This window comes from Ambystoma mexicanum, chromosome 9, assembly GCF_040938575.1.
Source record: "Ambystoma mexicanum isolate Mex_15411 chromosome 9, UKY_AmexF1_1, whole genome shotgun sequence".
Taxonomy (NCBI): Eukaryota; Metazoa; Chordata; class Amphibia; order Caudata; family Ambystomatidae; genus Ambystoma; species Ambystoma mexicanum.
Genome location: NC_090931.1, coordinates 23,282,878 through 23,298,264, shown reverse-complemented (window position 1 = coordinate 23,298,264; position 15,387 = coordinate 23,282,878). Strand labels below are relative to the sequence as shown.

The 15,387-nt window shown below is 52.6% G+C and overlaps 1 protein-coding gene across 13 annotated transcripts in view; it reads right to left on the bottom strand.

Annotated features, from left to right (window-relative positions):
- GRAMD1B (GRAM domain containing 1B) overlaps nucleotides 1-15,387 on the bottom strand; it is a 1,544,984-nt gene that overhangs the window by 308,038 nt on the left and 1,221,559 nt on the right. The window lies entirely within an intron of this gene.

The window sequence follows — 15,387 nt, the reverse complement described above, 5'->3', positions numbered from 1 at the left end:
GCCTCCCGCCACCTTCCAGTCTGGATTTGTGAGGGGTTGCTCCTGTAGGGTTTGGAGATGGCCTCAGCCCTGCCCACCACCTTCCAGTCTGGGTTTGTGAGGGGTTGCTCCTGTAGGGTTTGGATATAGCCCAGCCCTGTCCGCCACCTTCCAGTCTGGATTTGTGAGGGGTTGCTCCTGTAGGGTTTGGAGATGGCCCCAGCCCTGCCCGCCACCTTCCAGTCTGGGTTTGTGAGGGGTTGGTTTTGTAGGGGGTTGGAGATGGCCCTGGGCCTGCCCACCACCTTCCAGTCTGGGTTTGTGAGGGGTTGCTCCTGTAGGGGTTGGAGATAGCCCAGTCCTGGCTGCCACCTTCCAGTCTGGGTTTGTGAGGGGTTGGTCCTGTAGGGGGTTGGACATGGCTCTGGCCCTCCCTGCCACATTCAGTATAGGTTTGTGAGGGGGTAGTCCTGTCATGGGGTTGGAGATGGTCCTGGCCCTCCCCGCCACCTTCCAGTCTGGGTTTGTGAGGGGTTGGTCCTGTCAAAGGGTTTGGAGATCGGCCCTGCCCATCCACCTTCCAGTCTGGATTCGTGAGGGGTTGGTCCTGTCATGGGGTGAAGATGGCCCCGGCCCTGCCTGCCACCCTCGAGTCTGGGTTTGTGAGGGGTTGGTCCTTTAAGGGGTTGGATATGGCCCTGTCCCTCCCTGCCACCTTCCAGTCTGGGTTTGTAAGGGGTTAGTAGTGTCAGGGGGTTGGAGATGGCCTGGTCCTGCCCAGCCACCTTCCAGTCTGGGTTTGTGAGGGGTTGGTAGCATCAGGGGGGTGGAGATGGCCCCTGCCCTGTCCAGCCACCTTCCATTCTGGGTTTGTGACTGTGAGAGGTTGGTCATGCAGGGGGATTGCCTGGCCCTCCCCGCCACCTTCCACTCTGGGATTGTGAGGGTTTGGTAGTGGCAGGGGATTGGAGATGGGCCTGTCCCTGCCCAGCCACCTTCCAGTCTGTGTTTGTGAGGGTTTGGTAGTGTCAGGGGGTTGGAGATGGGCCTGGCCCTGCCCAGCCACCTTCCATTCTGGGTCTGTGAGAGTCAGAGGTTGGCCTGTACGGGGTTGGAGATGGCCCCAGACCTCCCCACCACCTTCCAGTCTGGGTTTGTGAGGGGTTAGTAGTGTCAGGGGGTTGGAGATGGCCCGGTCCTGCTCAGCCACCTTCCCGTCTGGGTTTGTGAGGGGTTGGTAGCGTCAGGGGGGTGGAGATGGCCCCTGCCCTGCCCAGCCACCTTCCATTCTGAGTTTGTGACTGGGAGAGGTTGGTCATGAAGGGGGATGGCCTGGCCCTCCCCGCCACCTTCCACTCTGGGATTGTGAGGGTTTGGTAGTGGCAGGGGGTTGGAGATGGGCCTGGCCCTGCCCAGCCACCTTCCAGTCTGGGTCTGTGAGAGTCAGAGGTTGGCCTGTAGGGGGTTGGAGATGGCCCCAGACTTCCCCACCACCTTCCAGTCTGGGTTTGTGAGGGGTTGGTAGTGTCAGGGGGTTGGAGATGATCCCGACCTCCCCGCCGCCTTCCATTCTGGGTTTGTGAGGGGTTGGTAGTGTCAGGGTGTTGGAGATGGCCCCGACCCTCCGCGCCACCTTCCATTCTGGGTTTGTGAGGGGTTGGTAGTGTTAAGGGGTTGGAGATGGCCCGACCCTCGCTGCCACCTTCCAGTCTGGGTTTGAGGAGCTGATGTGTTTGCGGTGATTGTGATCCTGTCTGGAGGTGGCAGATGGGGGCGTGCCTGCAGGTAGCTTCAGCTCCTCACAGGCATGTGGTCATGAGTGTAGGGGTCAGCCTAGGTTCTTGGCGTGGAGGGTTGTCTGGGGTGAGGTGATAAGGAGGGCAGGGGAGGGAGCTGGTCACGGTTGAAAGGCTAGGAAACCAGACTTGGAAGAAAGGTAGATGTGAGTGACACTGGAGAGTAATGTGAGAACCCGGTGGAAATGTTAGCAGAGCTTTTGATGAGTGAGTGTGGGCGATTATGTGGAAAGAGTGGGCGAAGAGAGCCGGTGATGTCTTTATAGGGAGGCCAGTGGAGTGAGTGAGCATCATGTGAATGAGTAAGCTTGTATGGTTGGAGATGCAAACTCAATCGCCACCAGGCCCAACACAATGCCGGATTCCCAGCACGTGCAGCTGCGTCAGGGCGACTGACTGATTTGCAGAATGGAGGTGAAGTGGGGAAGAGAAGATGAGGAGAGACCAGGTCACCGGGTTCCAGTATCTACTTCCCGTCTCCTTGTAGCCTATATCCCTAGAGTGTGTGGCCCCCCACTCCTTATGGAAACTTTAGGACATGGCTTACCAGTGGACTTCAGGTCATTTTTGCCGCCAGTTTCTTTGCTCAATCCGAAACAGCGGACTACAAGTACCACCACAATATGGGTGTTGAAACTGGAAGTTTTGGGGGAGACGTGAATAACTCATTTGGGGAAGTCCAATGCTGAGCTTAGCAGAAAATAGAAGCCTGTCCTTCACTATAGAATTCTAAAGTGAAACAGCGTTTCCCTTTGACAGTTCAGTTCCCCAGCCACACATGCTCACTGAGCCATGCAATGCTGGGAGTGTTTTGCTTTGCCAGCATTGCATAGCTCATTGGAAATGCTGGCTGGGGAACTGCATATCTGTATGTGCGGGAGGGGCTCTCCTCCCACATACAGATTGTACCAGGGCGTTTCAGCACCCACGCTCGGGCCCCTGCACGCATGTGCAGGAAGCTCTTGCTTCCATATTTCTGTTCATGATGCAGGAGCTGGAGCGTTGGGGAGGAAACTTCAGGACTAGGGCAAAAGGTAAGATTATGTGAATTTATTTTTGATGTATTTATGTGTATGGATGCGTGTATGCTTGTGTTATGCGTGAGTGTATGATGATGGATGTTCATGTGAATGACACACATAATTACGTTGATTGTGTGCATGTGTTAGGAGCTGTGGGGCCCAGGGGACAGTGATGGTATCATTTTACTGGACATCTAGAGATGCCCTGGGGCCCCCAGAGGCAATTGCAAACTGTTTGGCTTTTTACTCAATTTCTTTTAAAGTATGCTCTAAACTGCAACATTTTAACCCATTATTTTTAAAAAAAATGTCCCATTGTGAGAACCCTCCTGTGGCCCCCTAGGTTGGTCCAGGCTCCCCTGCTACGCTCGGTCGATATGGCATATCTGGGGGAAATATTTATGCCCCTACACATAAAAAATTCACCAGTCTCCACTGGTGGGGTGAGCCCAGGGACTGTGGTGTGAGTAGGGTGGGGGTGAGCCCAGGGACTGTGGTGTGAGTAGGATGGGGGTGAGCCATGGCATAGAGCTGGGAGCAGGGTGGTGAGAGCGCAGGGTCTGTGGTGGGGTGGGGTGAGCCCAGGGACTGTGGTGTGAGTAGGGTGGGGGTGAGCCCAGGGTCTGTGGTGTGAGCAGGGTGGGGGTGAGCCCAGGGACTGTGGTGTGAGTAGGATGGGGGTGAGCCATGGCATAGAGCTGGGAGCAGGGTGGTGAGAGCGCAGGGTCTGTGGTGGGGTGGGATGAGCCCAGGGACTGTGGTGTGAGCAGGGTGGGGGTGAGCCCAGGGTCTGTGGTGTGAGCAGGGTGGGGGTGAGCCCAGGGACTGTGGTGTGAGTAGGATGGGGGTGAGCCATGGCATAGAGCTGGGAGCAGGGTGGTGAGAGCGCAGAGTCTGTGGTGGGGCGGGATGAGCCCAGGGACTGTGGTGTGAGTAGGATGGGGGTGAGCCATGGCATAGAGCTGGGAGCAGGGTGGTGAGAGCGCAGGGTCTGTGGTGGGGCGGGGTGAGCCCAGGGACTGTGGTGTGAGTAGGATGGGGGTGAGCCATGGCATAGAGCTGGGAGCAGGGTGGTGAGAGCGCAGGGTCTGTGGTGGGGTGGGATGAGCCCAGGGACTGTGGTGTGAGTAGGATGGGGGTGAGCCATGGCATAGTGCTGGGAGCAGGGTGGTGAGAGCGCAGGGTCTGTGGTGGGGCGGGGTGAGCCCAGGGACTGTGGTGTGAGTAGGATGGGGGTGAGCCATGGATAGAGCTGGGAGCAGGGTGGTGAGAGCGCAGGGTCTGTGGTGGGGCGGGGTGAGGCCAGGGACTGTGGTGTGAGTAGGATCGGGGTGAGCCATGGCATAGAGCTGGGAGCAGGGTGGTGAGAGCGCAGGGTCTGTGGTGGGGCGGGGTGAGCCCAGGGAATGTGGTGTGAGTAGGATGGGGGTGAGCCATGGCATAGAGCTGGGAGCAGGGTGGTGAGAGCGCAGAGTCTGTGGTGGGGTGGGATGAGCCCAGGGACTGTGGTGTGAGTAGGATGGGGGTGAGCCCAGGGAGTGTGGTGTGCCAGGGCATAGTGCTGGGAGCAGGGTGGTGAGAGCGCAGGGTCTGTGGTGGGGCGGGGTGAGCCCAGGGACTGTGGTGTGAGTAGGATGGGGGTGAGCCATGGCATAGAGCTGGGAGCAGGGTGGTGAGAGCGCAGAGTCTGTGGTGGGGTGGGATGAGCCCAGGGACTGTGGTGTGAGTAGGATGGGGGTGAGCCATGGCATAGAGCTGGGAGCAGGGTGGTGAGAGCGCAGGGTCTGTGGTGGGGTGGGGTGAGCCCAGGGACTGTGGTGTGAGTAGGATGGGGGTGAGCCATGGATAGAGCTGGGAGCAGGGTGGTGAGAGCGCAGGGTCTGTGGTGGGGCGGGGTGAGCCCAGGGACTGTGGTGTGAGTAGGATGGGGGTGAGCCATGGCATAGAGCTGGGAGCAGGGTGGTGAGAGCGCAGAGTCTGTGGTGGGGTGGGATGAGCCCAGGGACTGTGGTGTGAGTAGGATGGGGGTGAGCCATGGCATAGAGCTGGGAGCAGGGTGGTGAGAGCGCAGGGTCTGTGGTGGGGCGGGATGAGCCCAGGGACTGTGGTGTGAGTAGGATGGGGGTGAGCCATGGCATAGAGCTGGGAGCAGGGTGGTGAGAGCGCAGGGTCTGTGGTGGGGCAGGGTGAGCCCAGGGACTGTGGTGTGAGTAGGATGGGGGTGAGCCATGGCATAGAGCTGGGAGCAGGGTGGTGATAGCGCAGGGTCTGTGGTGGGGCGGGGTGAGCCCAGGGACTGTGGTGTGAGTAGGATGGGGGTGAGCCATGGCATAGTGCTGGGAGCAGGGTGGTGAGAGCGCAGGGTCTGTGGTGGGGCGGGGTGAGCCCAGGGATTGTGGTGGGGCGGGATGAGCCCAGGGACTGTGGTGTGAGTAGGATGGGGGTGAGCCATGGCATAGAGCTGGGAGCAGGGTGGTGAGAGCTCAGGGTCTGTGGTGGGGTGGGATGAGCCCAGGGTCTGTGGTGTGAGTAGGATGGGGGTGAGCCATGGCATAGAGCTGGGAGCAGGGTGGTGAGAGCGCAGGGTCTGTGGTGGGGTGGGATGAGCCCAGGGACTGTGGTGTGAGTAGGATGGGGGTGAGCCATGGCATAGAGCTGGGAGCAGGGTGGTGAGAGCGCAGGGTCTGTGGTGGGGTGGGATGAGCCCAGGGACTGTGGTGTGAGTAGGATGGGGGTGAGCCATGGCATAGAGCTGGGAGCACGGTGGTGATAGCGCAGGGTCTGTGGTGGGGTGGGGTGAGCCCAGGGACTGTGGTGTGAGTAGGATGGGGGTGAGCCATGGCATAGTGCTGGGAGCAGGGCGGTGAGAGCGCAGGGTCTGTGGTGGGGCGGGGTGAGCCCAGGGACTGTGGTGGGGCGGCATGTGCCCAGGGACTGTGGTGTGAGTAGGATGGGGGTGAGCCATGGCATAGAGCTGGGAGCAGGGTGGTGAGAGCGCAGGGTCTGTGGTGGGGTGGGGTGAGCCCAGGGACTGTGGTGTGAGTAGGATGGGGGTGAGCCATGGCATAGAGCTGGGAGCAGGGTGGTGAGAGCGCAGGGTCTGTGGTGGGGTGGGGTGAGCCCAGGGACTGTGGTGTGAGTAGGATGGGGGTGAGCCATGGCATAGAGCCGGGAGCAGGGTGGTGAGAGCGCAGGGTCTGTGGTGGGGTGGGATGAGCCCAGAGACTGTGGTGTGAGTAGGATGGGGGTGAGCCATGGCATAGTGCTGGGAGCAGGGTGGTGAGAGCGCAGGGTCTGTGGTGGGGTGGGATGAGCCCAGGGACTGTGGTGTGCCAGGGCATAGTGGGGGCGGCCAGGGACTGGCCTAGGAGGGGGATGAGGGAGCGCAGCGACTGTGATGGGAGCAGGTGGGGGAGCCCAAGGACTATACTGGGAGAAGGGTGCTGTGACAGTGTGCAATAGTTCATAGCCATTTGGACAGACTGTACATCTGGGAATTTTTAGTGGTGGCGGCCTGCCCACATTTTGCTGGGGGGGGGGGGTGGCAGGCCAACAAAGTGTGAATGCCAGCCAGTGCCTTACATGATTCGTCTCAGTGGGCACACTATTCATAAAACAGCCAGCGTGTACAGGAGGGAGTGGGGAGGGGAGGGGCTGGAGGCCACCTGCTGCACTCTGTGACAGCCACGGAGCGTCCGTTCTGCATTTCAAGGCCCCTGTGCAGGCAGGTAACGATTAACCCTTCGGCAAACATGCGGAGATGGGACAGGGCGGCACTCCCGGGAGCGGAAGGGGGGAGTGGAGGTGGGTGGGGGGGGTGAATGAATGAAACCTGTATTCTGTGCTAGAAGACAAAGTGGGAATTGCCAAACTCGAGAGAAGGGGGAGAAGGTCTCTGGCCATGATACATCCTGGCACCACTTGCCTCCTGGTCTGTAGCCAATCAGAGGCCTCACTCATGCTTGTATCTAGTGCTTCAGTCTTTCCTTTGGCCGCTTCCAGGAGCTCCACATGCTTGAAGATACGAGAACTGGCGCAATGAAAGTGACCTCACAGGGCCACACTATGTCCTCAAATGGTGCGGCGAGAACTAACACTCAAGTCCAGCGATGGCTAGGCCAGACATTGGGGCAGTTGGGACACCCCCTCGATTGAGGGCCGGCTTGCCCTATCTAACCACATACACTCAGCTTGGCCGACTAGCCTTGTTCTTCTAGTTCAAAGTGAAGAACTGCCGTTCCGTCTATGAAAAGAAGGAGAGGCGGGAGCAACCGCCCCAACATGGTTAGCCATCACGGGATGGGCCGGCAAGGGTAGACTGACCAACAGGGAGAGTGCACCACCAGTGCTTCTGAGCTGACGGTCATTGTGACAGCTGGCCACTTTAACTGAGGGTCACAGGTGCACATGGGCCCATCACTCACACAACTGTGGTCGTGCAGCACCCATAGGGGACGGGGGGGGGCACCAACCAGCCCATTAGTCTAGTCCATCATGGCAGGGACACCACACCATGACTTAGAGTCCACCATATCCAGCATGTAGAGAAAAGATTAGACAAGCCCCAGCTAGAACAGCAGGAGTCCATTAAGAGTTCCAAACCTGCTTCACCTCTTGGTAGCCGTGCCGAGCCTGAGGCTGCTCTCAGGAACGATGCCGGGATAGCCATAAGCCACAGTGCTGCTCTCATGAACAATGGCGGGATAGCCATGAGCCACAGAGCTGCTTTCATGAACAATGCCGGGATAGCCATGAGCCACAGCGCTGCTCTCATGAACAATGCCTGGATAGCCATGAGCCACAGCGCTGCTCTCATGAACAATGCCTGGATAGCCATGAGCCACAGTGCTGCTCACATAAACAATGCTGACATACCATGAGCCACAGAGCTGCTCTCATGAACAATGCCAGGATAGCCATAAGCCACAGTGCTGCTCTCATGAACAATGGCAGGATAGCCATGAGCTACAGTGCTGCTCTCATGAAGAATGCCTGGATAGCAATGAGCCACCTCACTGCTCTCATCAACAATGCCTGGATAGCCACAGTGCTGCTCACATGAACAATGGCGGGATAGCCATGAGCCACAGAGCTGCTCTCATGAACAATGCCGGGATAGCCATGAGCCACAGCGCTGCTCTCATGAACAATGCCTGGATAGCCATGAGCCACAGAGCTGCTCTCATGAACAATGCCTGGATAGCCATGAGCCACAGTGCTGCTCACATAAACAATGCTGACATACCATGAGCCACAGAGCTGCTCTCATGAACAATGCCAGGATAGCCATAAGCCACAGTGCTGCTCTCATGAACAATGGCAGGATAGCCATGAGCTACAGTGCTGCTCTCATGAACACTGCTGCGATAACCATGAGCCACAGAGCTGCTCTCATGAAGAATGCCTGGCAGAGTTGGAAGCTGAGGTGGAAGCAGTCTGGTGCAGTCCGGGGCTGCACGGGGGTGGCCTGCCCGGTTTGCCTGTACCCAAATGGAGGATACTGGACGAAGTACGCGGAGCAAACGACCTGGTCGTGAGGACTCCGGTTTAGACAAGAGAAGCCCGCTGAAGCAGTTACTTAGACTGCGCCAACGACGACTAGTCTCGCCGTCAGACCCATCTACAAACATACAGGTGGAGCCAGGTATGCAACAAAACATCTTTCTTTTTCCTAAACCAACGTTCCACAACAAAACCTCTCATGCCCCTCCACCACTTGTAGAAACATTTGAAACAATTAAAACATTTCAAAATTTCACAACAGCAAATGAGGAAGAAAAGGAAAACGTGGAATACGCTCATGAGCAAGTTCTTTCCTCCTCTCCTGCCCCCCCCCCTTTCCTCATGGGCGGCAAAAACATAAACACTACCTCAAAACACCCACAAACACTCATTCAATCCTCCCGCCGAACCGTGGAGTCTCCCACACTTGGTGGTGAGTCAGAAGAAGGTGCCGGGGGTGCGGGAGCGGGGGAGATCGCCAACCTCCCAGCCGGGGCGGGAGGAAGTCATCCGGTGCTCCCCGGCGTAGACGAACAGTCGTCTCCACCCTTTTTCCAGAAGCCGGTGCGGGAGCAGCGGACATCGTCGGGAGGGGGCTCGGAGGGAGAGAGGAGCCCAGTCCAAACAGTGGGCGAGGCGGAGCCACTTGGCGAGGCGGGGGGAGCAGAGCTCCAGGGCCCGTCGTCGCCGGGAGTCGGGAGGGGCGTGGCCCAGGAGTCGCTCTTGCCGGGCCGGCCCGCGGAGGGGGCAGGGCAGACCCTGTGCGCGGCGACTCCTAAGAGAATAGCAGGTGTTGACACAGCAATAGTGAACCCAAACAACGTGTCAAACACTACTATTCAGATCCATCATCAAACGCCAGGACCAGACCTAACAAGTCCAAGGGAAGAACTTGGAACAGAAAACCAAACGGCGTCAGGGGCCGTGTATGCACTAAAGTTTATTGATGGAAAGGATACAAGCATAGACAAAGAAGATGGTTTGGGAGATCGAAATGGAGACGAATTTGAACAAACAGAACTAAGCAAAAACTCCCCACTACTAGAGGATAAACCAACGACACCAAACCCTAAAGGAAAACACTTTAAGGTAAACTCTGCAAGAAAAGGCAGTACAAGAAGAACAGCTAAAGTGAGGTATATAACGTCCTTCTTTGAATCCTCAAAGTTAAGCAACAGGAGAGCAACTCGCAAAACCATCCCGAGAGGGAGAGCAAAGAATACAGCTTTAAATCTAGCGACAAGACTCCCCCAAAACACGTTAAGGAAAGACTTAACGACGCTGAAAGACCTAACGATGCTGGATGAAATGTCTGATGCGGACTTACTGGACGGGACTAGTATGTCTATAAACGAAACCCCACTAAGGGGGGAGTCTGTATGGCCAGGAACAAAAACGTACCCTTCCAGTCCATTCTTAAAAACAGGAATTAGATATTTCAAAGACCCCGAACTACAACTGGAAGGGAACCAAAAATCTAAATGGGTCACAATCAATGAACCATACGAAGACCTGACGAGGCATCGGACAGATGGTCCGGGGTCAAACAAAAACCACACGACAAACGGAAGTCTTCTGACCCAAAGAGAAAACATTATGGCAAATATAGGCAAGAGCCTTGAATCAACTCCTAGACAAGAAGCTCCCCACACAACGACATTTGACAAAGACCTCCCATTAAGAGAAATAAATTCGAGGCCCAGCTTGAAGGAAACGCCAAGGACTGGCGTGGATCAAAGGAAGCAACCATCGGGAGTCCCAGGGAACGTGATCAGTGACGCTGAGAAACACAAAAAAAATACAGAACAGGGGTTGAATACCGTGTATATTGCCCAACCAGAAACCCCATTGAGGAAGAGGAGATCTTCAACCCTGGACTCGAACAACGAGAAAGAAGCGTCCACAAAACAAGTTGACATTTTGTCAGTAATGTCGGCAATAACTATTGCCTTGACACCATACTGCAAACTGTATGAATCCATTCATGAGGCATTAAAGGATCAGACAACTCTTGTAGCAATGCTTTACACAAAAACGACATTTATCGAAGGATACATTACAGCATTAGAAACGAGAAATGGGAGAACCACGTCAGTTAATAAATCACAAAGTGACGCCACAAGAAACACGGACAACCCGGCCTTGATAGTGGAGAATGAGACGTTACTAGGGCAAAACACGCTGGCTGGACAAACAAAGACACCTACAAATGCAGCCCCAGTTACAATCGTGACAGATGATGTGCAGCTACCGAGGGAACAACAGAACGAAGTAGCAAAACCAAAACCCTTAGAGGAAGTCAAGGAAACCCTGGAAACATTGCAGCCTGTAAAAGCACCCAAAGAACAGAGGCACGCTGCCCCGCTTTTATCCAAAAAGCATCAATCAAATGGTTGTGTAACTACGTTTGCAGAAGTCGATTCACTCACAATAGAGGAGATTGGGGAGAGACCGGAAACAGAGCCACAAAGCAAACCCCACAGACTAAATAATCCCGGACTCAGGGATCAAAAAGAACTCGATAATCGAGGGAAGACCACGAAACTATACCCGCTTTTTTCAAAGGGAAAAAGTTTGCCGAACAAGAGAGTGGAAAATGTAACAACTGAAGACCTCCAACCCTCCAAGGTAGCATCAGAAAAGAACCAAAGAGATATTCAGAAAACAAAAGTTATGGAAAACAAAGAACAAAAAAACAGAGTGGTGGTTTTCCAGGTCACGGAACCACCAAACACAGAAGAAACGTGCTCGACCGACAACCCAACAATGAACCATCAGACCATAGATGAGTCTGTAGAAAGCATCGATTTATTAGATCTGTCGGTATACTCGGTTGCAAACTCGGAACCAGAACCTCTATTGGAGAGACAAGAAACGAACGTCCTGAGAAAGGACTGCAGAATCGAAGCAAACGAAGATGCTCAAAACCTGAGCCCTTTTCTTACTTTGGCAGAAAGACGGGAAAAAGTAGCTAAGGCACACGGCAGAAAACTTTCAAATCAATATCCTCTGGAACTGGCGAACTCAGAGAAAGACCTCAAAAGGAACATCTGGATAGCTGCAACAACAACCTCCCTGAAACCTGCAGCCCCTTATATCAAAGGAGATATCAAATGTAATACAGAGGAGAAGTTGCGACCAGGAACCCAAAGTAACAAGGAGGAAAAGAGGAGATTCATAGTGGACCAAACCAAGGAGTGTAACACAAAGATTGACAGAAATCAAGTTCAAGCCAGAGAACGAGATACCCACACCCCGTACAGTAAAAAGCTTGGCAGCGAAAGAACCTTCAAACTGGAACGGGTAGGAGAAAACAGAGACAACCTGATCCTGAATCGGAAAAACATCATGGCCCTACTTAACTGCATTCCAAAACTAAGGCAGATCAACACTGAAGACATCAAGATCGTGGAGTTCAGTACCACGGGCAAAAAAGACCGTGTCTACTTACATATTCCCTCACCGGTAATTAGACAAATGCTGTCCTCAGAACAAGAGAGCTTTCAAATGCTGGGTTACGACTTATTGGACTGCCGAACAACTGGCGCGAAACTACAACAGTCACAAAATACAAACCTGAGATTAAGTCAAAAAGATCCACTTAACAATCGGGATGAGACTACTTTTGGGCCAACCAAAGAGTGGACACAGAGTAAGGAAGGAACAAAGAGAGAGAAGCAGACATGCACCCAGGACAGATACGATCAAAGAGTAAAATCAAACAGCACGAATGTAGACGCAAGTACTGATCACGATGCTGTGAACAACGACAGATACCCAAAAGGTCCCCTACGGAGGATAAAAATTACATTTGCCCAAGAAGTTAGCGAAACAGTTAACGACGAACCAGCAGCAAGTATCAATCCTGGAAGTGGACAAGATCGGAACCTTAAGACGGTCACTGCGAAAGCACCAGGAAAAAGAAGCTAGCCATGCAAGGCACGGAAGGATACCAAGGCAGGACCCGGGACTGTCGTCGTGAGGCCTCTGGAAGAGGATAACATCGTCATGGCAAGTTGGAACACTCGGGGATTCAGCCACCTCCTGGCAGAGAGTGACGTCAACTTGGGAGAGTTTGACATCATCTGTCTGCAGGAAACGTGGCTAACTAAGAAGCCATTTTTGGAGGGCTATGAAACATACCTAGCCCCCGCGGATCGTTCAAACAAAGGGCGCCCTTCCTCGGGCCTATTGACCGCCATTAGATCTGGATCGGTACTTCACCACGTCGAATCGGTTATCTCAAACAGCCATTTCCAGGGATCTGTACTGAACTGGTCGAACCAGCCGTTAGTAAACAGTAAACACACTGCAAAGGACGAAGTTATAATTGTGTTGAACACATACTGGAATCCCGCAGTGATTAAAAACGAGGACTACTTGGAAATGGTGGATAACATCCTAGAAAGAATACACCTGGAATGGACACCGAAATTTGTCATCCTATGCGGAGACCTCAACGCGATCTGCCCAAAGCCCAACTCGAAATACGGGACCTGTAAGAAGATGCCATTAAATATGGTACGTGGGCATCTTTGGATTAAGGCAATGACTGCCTGGGGTCTGCAGAGTGTACAAACATCAGTACACACAGATAACACGAGAATACCGACATGGGAGAGAAATAACTCTGCAGCAAACCTAGATCATATCTTCGCTTCGGATGAGCTACTCAAAACTATAATAGAGTACGAGGTCGTGAGGACGACCAATAGTGATCACAACCTATTAAAGATAAAATGGGCATGTACAAAAAAAACAAAACCAACTATGGAAGCAAAAATCGAGGCTGACAGTAGTGGTACAAAACTAAGACTGTCGGCTAAATCAGTTGTGGAGCTAACAAACTCATACAAAAACATACCAGTAAAGTAAACAACCAAGCAACCACGAATAACAATATTGACTATCGACCTTTGTTAAAAGTATATGAAGTCAAAAGAAAGTTTCGGCAAAATGATAAATCAAAAATCCACCGACACGAATTTAACAAAGGAATTGTGGAAGAAAGGAAAAAAATGAGGAAACTAAAGCAACAAGTCAAGAAATCACCTACTGCTGAACTAGTCAAGGAAATGAAAACAGCAACAAGGGCCTACAAAAATTGGCTGAGACAACACAGAGAAACCATGAACCAAGCCGACGCAGCAGGCATGCTGAAGATAATATGTAGTAGGAGAACCAGAGATTTCTGGAACCTAATCAGGAATACGTCAGATATGCAAAAAGACCTGATAAATAATTATGTGGGAGAAGAAGCATGGTCAACCCACTTCATGAAAGTATTCCGGAAAAAGAGCTACGTCGACCTTCGCAACAATGTACATGGTTTTTTGCGCGACAACCAAGAAACGCCAAACTCAAACTGGGAAAATGTATGGGATCAGGAGGACATAAGAAGAAAACTTGTCAGACTGAACAACTCAAGAGCCCCGGGGCCCGACGGTATCACTAACGCAGACTTGAAGGACCATGCTATAGAATGGTCAAGCTTTATACACGAGGTACTTAAAAAATGCAACGAAACAAGATCGATACCTGCGTCATGGACCACAGCAACAATTGTCCCAATTTACAAGTCGGGGCCAAGAGACCAACCCAAGAACTACCGACCAATTGCACTGCTAGACGTTGTTGGGAAGGTGTTTGGCTCACTGGTGTTAGAAAACTTCCAAAAATGGTCCAGAGAATCAGGGCTTGAGGACCCCCTACAATCAGGGTTTGTGAAAGATGGGGGAACGGCACCAAACATTCTCCTACTAACCACCCTAAAAAGCAAGACACAAGAAAGAGGCCAAAAGATCTACCTTGCTTTTATTGACCTGGTCCGGGCTTTCGACCAAGTAAACCGCGAAACACTTTGGGGAAAATTAACAGCGAGAAACTGCCCAGAAAACATCTTGGGGCCCATTAAAGCATTGCACCAGAATACCTCTATAAGAGTGCGTTTAAATCAAGAAGGGATGTTAACTGAGTCAATCCCTACGGCGAGAGGTGTAAAGCAAGGATGCCCTCTTGCACCAACACTGTTCAATTCCTATCTCTGGGATATCGTAGAAAGCGGACAGGAGATACGGTCTTTCCCACCTACAGTAGGAAAGGTAAAGATCCCAAGATTACTCTACGCGGATGACCTTATTTTAATGGACTACACACCGATTGGTCTACAGCGTCAACTAAACGCTTTGGCACTATATATAGAGAAGAACAACTTGGAGATCAATAGGGCCAAAACTAAAGTGATGATCATGGAGAAGCAAACTACCCGCACAGAGAATTTTAGCTGGTCCCTGGAAGGGGAGAAAATAGAACAAGTGGTACAATTCAAATACCTGGGGGTAATCCTCAGCAACAGCAAACAAGAACACCCTATGCAATTGCACCTCCTAGAGAAGGCAAAAAAATTGGCGCGTCAAGCAAAAATAATCGACAGAAGATTTGGCCGATTTACAGCAATCCCACTGATCCAATTTTACAAAGGGAAGGTGGTCCCGTCCTTGACCTACGGTGCAGACGCACTACTGATGATATCTTCAGATTTCTGGAAACGCTTGGAAGGCGTGTTCTGGAAACACACGCTGAACCTACCGCAATCCACACCGGCCAAGACCATACGCCAGGAACTGTGTCTGCAATCACTGGAATCGACGGTTGCGAGAAACTCATTAATGCTATACAGGAAATCCCTGACTAGCACCCGCCCGAATGTAATGTCTTTTATTCACACGGAAATAGAAGCACAGAAAAGTAAAATTCTGATGTGCTGGAAGACAGAACATTAAAAAAAACTGGTGGAAATAAACAGCTCTGAGGAAGAACTCATCCTAAACCCGAATAAAGTAAAACGAAAACTACAGGAACACGACTGGATGCAGACAACATCCTTGGACCTAAGAAGCAAACTGATAAGCCACTTGCCACCAACAACGAGAGGCTTAAACGACCTACCGAAATACCTAAAAAAATTTCCAAGTAAAACGGTACGTGAAACCTTCCTAAGAGTGCGAATGAATCTCCTGCCTACAAATGAGATCAAAGCAATCAGAAAATTAGCATCCGACAACAGTTGCAGATTCTGCAAAACCAAG